Raw genomic sequence first — 9990 nt, forward strand, 5'->3', positions numbered from 1 at the left:
TCACTTTGTCCACTTTCTGAAATGAGCCGTTTTAGTTTCTCTCCCTTTAATTCAGTTTTCTTTTGATTGGCTCCCCCTGGCAAGCAAGATTTAAACAGCAGTGTGCATGACATGACCGTTCTAGTCTCACTGACATCAGTGTGAAACTCAGTGTGAAGTTTGAGATTTTGGTTCGCAGGGATAATTTGTACATGTAGTGGCCTTTTATTAGAAACTTTAGCATGTTTATGAGCATTCTCCCCCAATGTAACACTATATATACTCACGGACCACTTTGTTAGGTACACCTGTGGAGAAGAAAAGTGATTTATGTGACTTTGAATGTGGCATGGTCATTTGTGCCAGATAGTCTCATCTCGATATTTCAGAAACTGCTGATCTGCAGGGATTTTCCCTCACAGTCATCTCTCGGGTTTGCAGAGAATGGTCTAAAACAGGGGTGCCCAATCCCAGTCCTCGAGATCTACTATCCTGCAGCTTTTAGATGCATCCCTACTCCAACACAGCTGAATCAAATGGTGTGATTACCTCTTCAGCATGCCATCAAGTTTGGCAAAGGCCTGATAACAAGCCATTCAGTTGATTCAGGTGTGTCAGAAGAAGGGTGCGTCTAAAAGCTGCAGGACGGTAGCTCTCGAGGACTGGGATTGGGCACCCCTGGTCTAAAATATCCAGTAAGCATCATCACTTCTCTGGGTGAAAATACTTTCTTGATGTCAGGGGTCAGAGGAGAATGGCCAGACTCCGTCGAGCTGATTGAAAGGCAACACTGACTCAAATAATAACTTATTAGAATCAAGCGTATGTAGAAAAGCATGTCTGAATACATAACACGTCATACCTTGAAGCAGAAGACCACACCGGACACCATTTCTGTCAGCTTAACACAAACACAATTGCGGTTTATTTCAAACCTCACGCAAACACGGGGAGAACATTCAAACTCCACACAGAAAGACCCCGGCCTGATGGTGGAATTGAACTCAGGACCTTCTTGCTGTGCGGCAACAGTGCTAACCACCGTGCAACCGTTTGTCTGTGATTTGAACCAGGGGAACAAATTGTGGTCAGCCTGATATTATTTGTATCCCACTGTACCTTTACTGTAGAAAGAGCTAACATCTCCAAAATGTCAGGAGTAGTTAGTCATTACAAGAAGTGTTCGTGAACTAAAAATCAAAAATGTGGGATACTGTTTGTCCGTGATTTGGAGAGCCCAGCGTGTGCTCCCGACGCAGGGAAACTAATTCTGTCAGGGAAGATATGCTTCACCATATTTTCTAGTCTTTGGCTTGGAAGGAAGTTGGTTTGGAAACATATTTGGCGATGCTTTATCTCCTGCTTTGCGTTTGTGTGGGAGCCCCGTGAAAATCCTGTCCATTATGCTAGCAGTGTCCAAGCGTTCTTTTTTTTTTTCCTTTTCGTACCGCGCCCCCCCTGCAATGGCTCTGCACCCCCCCTAGGGGGCTAGCCCCACACTTTGGGAACCTCTGGCTTAAAACACGAAGTGGTACCTGGTACTAGCTACTATTGATATGAACTCACTAAAATTAGACAACAGATGATTGGAAAATGTTGCCTGGTCGAAAGTTTCTCAATTTCTGCTGCAACATTGGGGTGATAGGGTCAGGATTTGGTGTAAACAACATGAAAGCATTTATCCATCCTGCCTTGCATTAAAAGTTCAGGCAGCTGCTGCTGATATAATGACGTGAGGGATGTTTTCTCTTTAATATTTGCACTCCTTAGTACTAACTGAGCATCATATGAATGCCGCAGCCTACCCAAGTGTTGCTGCTGACCGTGTCCAGCCCTGAGTTCATCATTCTCGAATGGCCTGCACAGTAACCAGATCTCATTCCAATAGAACACTTTTGGGTTGTAGTGCTGAAGGTGAAAAGGGAGTTTATTCTGAGATACAAGATAAAATATTTGGGAAATCATTTTGTACATTTCGAACAACAAAAACAACATCAACAGCACTGCCCTTGTTCTCGGAGGACTGGGTGTATTTGTATTTATATTTATATCTTTCCCGCTGTCAGTATTTCTCACCTACAGATTCTGCATTTGTTTCTTATCAGATAAGAATTTTTGTGCATCATATCAGGAAGCGTGGACTCATGTTCAGTTGGTATTTCCCTTTCTCCAGTATGGTGATGTTGGTCTTCTGATATGTTGGCTGTTTTCCCAGTGGAAAGCCTTGTGTTGCTTCCTGATCCAGAGAGCTTTCCCAAGGTTATTTGTTTTCATCTAGAGAAATCCCCCCCCCATTTGAGACAAGACTTTTTCAGTGGCTTTTTGCTCAGTTTGGGAAGCCTGAATTTCTTTCAGTTCAGTGTTTTTCATTTCTTTCTGTTTTAACTAGGGACTGACAACAGGCTGGTGTAGTGCAAATCTTGGGGCAGTTTTATTTTAAAACTTAACATTACGGGACGGTGTTTCATGAGTGGAAAGGGCCACAGCATTGTCTTTTAGCATTATATGTGGCGACAGACTCTAACTAAGTAAACACAGCTTTTACTGAATATGTGATAGGGTTTGAAAGCTGCAGCTAAGTCGGTGTTTAAATGTTTAACCTAGTCTTTTTTTGTTTCTTTGTTAGATCTGTGTGTGAACCGCTTCTTCCATTTCAAAGTAGATGCTTAATGAAGGTCACATATGTTGGGATGGAAGGAGATTAAATCTGAGGTTAATTTTTCCTTAATTTTGTGTCACATAAAAATACGTTTTACATCACCTTTTGCTGTTTTAATTTATAGCACACAGTGAAGATGTCTACAAAGATGTCTACAAAGAGAGGCATCTTTACAGCATTATTTGCAACATCAGGAGATGAAGTTGTTTTGCGGCCCATTTTCTCTGTTAGTTTCTTTTGTTTTAAATCTTTTAATTACTATAATATTTGTATCTATTGTTATTATAGCAGTACTTCCATATAAATACTGTTTTTTCCTAATCTTCCTCTGTTTTACATGTAGATGAAGCAGCTGAATGAACCTGAAAAGTCCTCTATCAGGAACTACCCATCACTCATTAAAATGACAATCCTATTAGGTTTGTAATGGGAACAGAGTTTAATGTGGCTTAGAAGATGATTTAATGTGACTTAAGGAAAAGAAAGCAATCAGGCATGTTGTAGTGTTCAGCGACAGTCTGCATTTATCTATTATGCATTATCATTACGCATAGCCTGTGGCCAGCTCGTGTGTTTGTTGAACTTGAGGAGAGCGACCGAGTAGATCTCAAATTATTCGTTTTAGTGCTGGTAGCAGAGGAGAAGTGAGATGTTAGACCACATTTAAACATAAGAGGGTTAAAAAAGAGAAAATATCAATAAAACATCAAATAGAAAGAATAGTGTTACTTTTCTACTTCTTGTAGGCATTTTTAAAGTGCATTTTCATACTGTAAAATACCCAATAGATGAATGTTGTTTGTGTAAATAACATGCTAGATAAAACTGACATGAGTTTGAGAGGAGGAGGAGGAGCTGTAGAGCAGCAGGGGAGAGATGTGTGCACCAGAATTACTTTGCTTCATTGAATACACAACATAGCTGTGATGCCTGTGCTCTTTCAAATCCATATGTAAACCATTTCCCTCCTCCTTTCCTCCCTCTTAAAACCTCCGGCTCATTAGTGTTGCCTTTATGACATAGCTTTACCTAAATGCCGTGGATTTTTCCAGTCTTTTTCTCACCCGTTCTCATGCTCACACTCAGGTCGGTGGCCGTTTCAGCGGCATTTCTCTGCAGAGATAGCTTCTTCATTAACACACACACACACACCACAGCAGAGTGATTTAGCTATGGTAGATGCCATAGACCTTTGATCTTTGTTGTAAATGAGCCTCAAAGTTCACACACAATCAGTTATCATGGAAACGCCAGAATACAAGTACTGTAGATACATGTTCAATTTGAAATACCTTAACAGCAAACTTGTTGAAAGATTATGAAAACAGTGAAGAGACAAATAGCTTCCAGTACTCCTGTTACACCACAGAGCTACTTTTCCCTCCCAATAAGAACATTCTTAAGTGACAGAAAATCCATTTACTTAAGTACCCTGTTGAGGTACAACTTTAGTAAGTATTTCAAGGTGCCTAATACGTTCTCTTCTTCCAATTCCCTCAACAGTAGAGGTAATTGTTATACTAAAGACAACATAAAAATACTGCTTATGCACACTAATGCATACCCATGAGCAATCTAATACGAAAATATGTGATTCTAGTCATTACAGACACCATTTTTCATTTACTCTGATGCACTTTGCTAAAACCACATCTGTGTTTTATGTAGGATTTTTACTGTGAGACTTTTACAGGCTACCTCCGAGTCCACGCATGTATAAAGAAGACACACAAGGGCCGTACACACAGAGAGCACTCTTGCCTTTCACTGTGTGTTTGCTTGTTCCAAAGTTTTAGCGTTATAAATGTTTTATTTTGAAAGTACAATCTAATGCCTTCTAAACAATAAAAAGAGAGTCCACAAGGGGGCAATGTAGCTACTGATAAAGTCCCTGTCCAAACAGGACATTTAAAGTAATAATGTCATGCCTTCACCTTTGTCACATATAAACACTGATATGATGAGGCAAGTTCAAGTTGTTGCATTTCATTTTATGCATTTGTATGTATCTGCAATTATCCCTGATCATCTAAAATAAATATATACAATTTAATAAATTGAATTAATGTCATTTTTCTCATTGTATAATAAGCCAAACACATACGGGACGCGTCATTTAGCCCGAGAAGGCAGGAGAATCACACATCGACTAAAATCTTGAAGAGTAGTGGCTGAACGCTGTGATGGGGTGGGGCGTGGGGGGTGATGCTTTCAGTCTTCCAACTGGCTCCTGCATTTTACAGAGAGTACTTTAGGGTGGGAAGTTTTTCCTGTTTATCCGTTCAGTGGAAAATAATATCCTGCAAAAAAACCCAATAAGATTCTGTCTTTGAACTCACTAAGAGTTTTTCTTCCCCACTGGCTCGGGCTCTTTGGGAGGAATGAGGGTGAGCAGCTTGACGAAGGACTTCCCATCAGCCGCCTCCAAACCTCCACACATGTTTCTGATAGACCTCCACAAACCCCAGTAATCTGAGGGCAGCTCATTCAGAGAAAGAGGGAGTGATAAAAAAAAAAAGGGGGGGGGGGGGGGGTGAGGAGAAGAGTAGGAGATATAAGAGGGAAAGATGGTCCAAAAAGCAAAGTGGGAGCAGGCCAAAGGGGAGGGAGGATGAAAGGAAACGTTTGAGTATGTAGCGGTTATTTGGCTTCTCTAGAGGCGGCATTGTAGGCTTCTCAATTTAAAATGGCAGGCTTGTGTTTTTTTCCTTCTGAGCCAAATCCTTTGAGTTACGCAGTATTTTGTGTATCTAATATTGACGTTATTAGACTCCTGTGTTGCTTCATGTATTATCCCCAGCTGTTTTTGCTTTGAGGAAAATGAAGGATAAGGGATGGGCATCCCAAATCCAGATTGACAAATCCAGACCACTCAATTAAACGCAGCCCTTTTTTTTCAGTGTGTGAATCTTGATATTAAAAATCAACAAAACATGCTGGTAAAGTATTTCTCTGTGTTATTTTGCACTTCCTTTTTATGAATGCCTCTCTGTGTTCATACATCTGTGAAAAATGCTTTATAGTTGTTAAAGCTGTCTATCAGAGACGCCACATTTGCAGACCGACAGTCTCTTGGGAGGAACACCACACACGCAGTTCTTGCCGGTGTCTTAAACACAATATAATCCTTCACACCTATTTTCTTCTTGTCCCTCATAAATCAACGTGAAACCTGTGCAGACAGACAGGCAAGTGTAAACACCTGTTGTGGTGCTTGTTGCTGTTTTCCCATGAGATGAGTGAGTAGAGGTGTATAGTATAGGGGTGGCAATAGGGGAAGGAGGAGGTGTTTTGAGATTCTCGCTGGGAGAGAGGAGCCGGAACAGACTGTGAAATCAAAAGCAGCAGGCTACCAAGGAAGCCTCAGCTGGAATGAGTCACTCACAAAAAGTTACTCTCCTGAGCGCAGACAGGTTGGTGCAACCCCAACGCAGGAGACCAGAGTCGCTCACCGGGCCTCCTCTAACCTCTGTCTATCCCTTCACAAAGGAGACTAAGACTGCCATAAAATAGCTGCAACAGATTTGCCTTTTTGTCCCCTTTTAACTGGCACTGACAAAAACTCAGCTTGCATAAATGCCACAAACACACACAACTTTTTTTTCCAGCAAAATGAAGACAATAGCCAAGAATTTCAGAACATGAATGTTAAAATTGTTGTCTAAAGCACGTAGATTGTGTCAGTTTGATAAAATCCAATAAAAATTGTGGAGTCCTGGGTTCAAATACGTGGCTCAAAATGAAATCACTGTATAATGTCAATAAAGAGCTGCAGAAAACTAATTAAAAATAACAGTTACATGTAAAGGAAACAAAGGAACGTAACTATGTTAGGAAATATGACAGTAGGATAAAACATAAAGGATTAGTAGCTGACATTTTAATATTTCAGTGTGTATTGAGCAAATTGTGGCTCTGAATAGGATTATCTAATGGAAACAGCTGATTTCTTTGTGGTTAAATATATTTTTGCGTCAGTCTTTTAAAGGCCCTTCATAATGCCAGCTATTTAATTTACATGATTAGACACACATTCCTAAAACACAGATCTGGTTACTTTATTTAAATTCATCCTAACTAATCTTCCGGAAAAATAAATATTTCAAGATACACTCTGTTCCTCATAAACTCACATTCGGCACATGAGGTTAAGAACAGGAGACAGAGGATGAAATTTGCACAGGGATTTTAGAGAGGTGAGTTTCTATAATTTTATATAATATTCTATACACGGTGGAGAATTATTACAGATACATTCCTGTGTACAAGTTTAGTTAAAGCTGCAGCACAGTATCACATCATCACAGATTAACTGGTAAATATTCCAACTTTCTGGTGACACAGTGTTAACTACACAAGAGTAATAATGTATAGTCATGCTGTTGTTAAAGAGTTATGGAATCCAAAGTATGCTGAAGTTGGCACGGAGCGTAGGTCAGCTGGCTACCCGTCTTCTGAGTTTGAGAAGGAGAGTGAGGTCAACTAGCTGCAGGACAGAGTGATACTGCAAACACAGACACAGAAAACATAAACAGGAGACTGACAGTTTTGCCTAAGGTAGGGGGGGAAAGTAAGTCTGAGTGTGTTCAGATGCGCTTTGTTTCTGAGGGTGGAGGAGTATGTGTGCACATGGCTGTGTTTAGGGCCTTAAGGCTTGTTTAGCTGACCTCAGTGAAAGCAAACCTCATGACAGAAGGTCTGGCATTGTCTGTGTGCCCGGGCTGCGCTGGAGCCAGACGGTCTGCCGGCCACCAGCTTTGCTTGCTTATAACGGCTGAGAACATCCGATCCCCTTGGGGAGGACAGGAGGGGAGGAGGGAGAGGAGGAGGTGGTGGTGGTGGTGGAGGTGGGGGGGGGGGGGGGGGGGGGGGTCTACTGCACCACTCGCCACTTCGCTCTCTGTCTTTATCTTTGCTCTTTAGACAAGGAACAAGCATTAGCCAGGTCCTCAACTAGTATGTTTATTATTCATGTGCGTGAGTGTGCGTGAGTGTGCGTGAGTGTGCGTGCATGTGTGTGCAGGAAAAAGAAAACAGTAAGGGATGTAGAGTGAAAGGAGGAGAAGTTGGGATATATGGAATGGAAAATTGTGTCCATGAGAATAGCACGCATACACACACAGTCAGAAAAACGAGCTGAATTTTCTTCAACTTGATTTGGCCTTTCGTAGAAAAAAGTTTCCAACACAGGCAATCACATTAAGTCTCAGTGTCAAAGTATTTAACTGATGAGTGTGTGTATGTGTGTGTCCCCTTTTATCCTGTCCAATTCACTTCCATTAATTCATCAATCACACACAGAGAAGGCTGGAGCCTTGTTCCCTGACAGAAACAAATGGTCTCTAATCACCTCCAGACGCCCATGTCCAACCATGACAGAACACTTCCACTCCTCCTGAGCTGCGTATTCACAGTGCCCGTCCAGCAAAACTTTTTAACGGACTCCCCACGTGGACCTGTTCTTGAAAAGCCCATGAAATAAATATGGAACATTTTTAATGTTTATAGATTGCATAACTTCTGGGTGGAGTATTTTCCCCTCTTAAGCGTCTCAAAATAGTAAGATGTCATTCTCCGTGTGCGCGGCACGGTCAAAAGCAAACATTTTGGTGGAAGGGTAGACGAATGTTACCTCTGCTGCTTCAACTTTCTGTTCATAAGTCAGCGTGGGAACAGGCAGCCAGCTCAGTGACTCCATGGAAAACTGAGGCAAGAGGAGGACATACTCTTCCAGAGCACAGATCCGTGTGGTGGGAAACGCCAACCTGAAAATAATGAAGGAGGAGATATATAAAGCAGAAAGGCTTTGGCTCAGTGTGATATATATATCACCTATACACCCACAATCACTGTTGATGCAGTGAGGATTTTTATAATAATGCGTTCTTAATGAGTTGGGTGGATATACAGAAAAAGAACAAGCATAACAATGACTACAAACGTATTACACAATTAGAGATTAATTTCTTTTTGATGAGAACAGGATGTGAAAGGTCTACACGCTGTTGGTTATTTGGAAAACTGCAGACAAGCATGTCTGTGTTGGTTGCATACTCAAAATCCTTCACTCTGAATAGCTAAGACATACACAAACTGATACAAACACAATATCAGGAAATATGTTCTGCAAAGTAGTGCATACTTTTTTTTTTAAGTCGCTGGATTTACTTTCACTTGGTTATGTTTTCAAATGGGAAATATTTCCTCATTCTCCTGGTCCGTTTGTTGTAACAAAATGTTTTTAAACCCCTGACATTTTTAGAGCATTTCCCCATCGCCCAACTCCTTACAGCACGGTGGAACATATCCAATAATATTACAGTGTCTGTGCCCACATAAAAAATGGAAAGTTGTTACATTGTTGAGCTATTGTTTTTTCAGGGTGATAATAAATGTCTGTGAGCTCTACTTCAGATGTTAAGCAAACACCTGCGAGATAAGCGCGGCAAGCTCCACCACACTGAGGCCCATCGAAGAGGAGAATGACCTTGATGCTGCAGCTCTGAAGCAGCAGTCACCAGCTTTTTGCTAAAGCTATCACTCCAGGAGAATAACAAGCTTGTTGCTGGTTATTTCTGGAGGAAATTCTACTAGTATCTACATATTTTGCAATTAGGTAATGTAAGCATGTTTAAATGTAAATGCAGACGAGGCATATCCAAATATTGCTAACCAAATAATGCTGGTACTGGTATCAAATCAATACTAATATACGTGATAGGATTGATATCCTTAAAGGTCATTATGTAGCTCACTGAATTGTGTTACTTATTTTTCTTGTTTGTTCTTGTATGAACTTTTTCGTGTTCACTGTTGCGTCTATTTTATTTAAAGCCTATTATGTTTAAACAACAGAAGCTGACCCCAAAGTGCTTTTCAGACAGACACATTTACCTTCCAGGTCTCCAGAAACACAAGTGCTTTGCTGTCTTAACTAATCACAGTAATTTAGCTGTCATTAAAATGGGTCCAGATCTTGCAAATTGATGATGATTCATCTCATAAATCAAAACACACTTCTCTCCCGTAGATGAGCTACCTTTGTAGGTTAAAACTATGGATGTCAGTATTGGCATTGGCAGTACTGACCCTGTAGTTACTTGGTATGGGATTGATGCCAAAATTTGCAGTATTGACTGTCACAAATTTCCCCAACTCTTGTTGCTGTGTTACTTCTTTCTGTGTCACTAACTGAAGATTTCTCTTTCATATTGTTTTTGTTTTAAACCCTAAATACCCTGCAGCTTATCTGCACTGGAAACAGCGAGCAGTCATCTGCTGCCCAGATCTCAGTGTGTGTGTGTCCGGTAGCCGGCTCCTCACTACACAATTACACCACAGAACAAGGCCCA

The sequence above is a fragment of the Aulonocara stuartgranti genome (genome assembly GCF_965226115.1).
Source record: "Aulonocara stuartgranti genome assembly, chromosome: 7".
Taxonomy (NCBI): Eukaryota; Metazoa; Chordata; class Actinopteri; order Cichliformes; family Cichlidae; genus Aulonocara; species Aulonocara stuartgranti.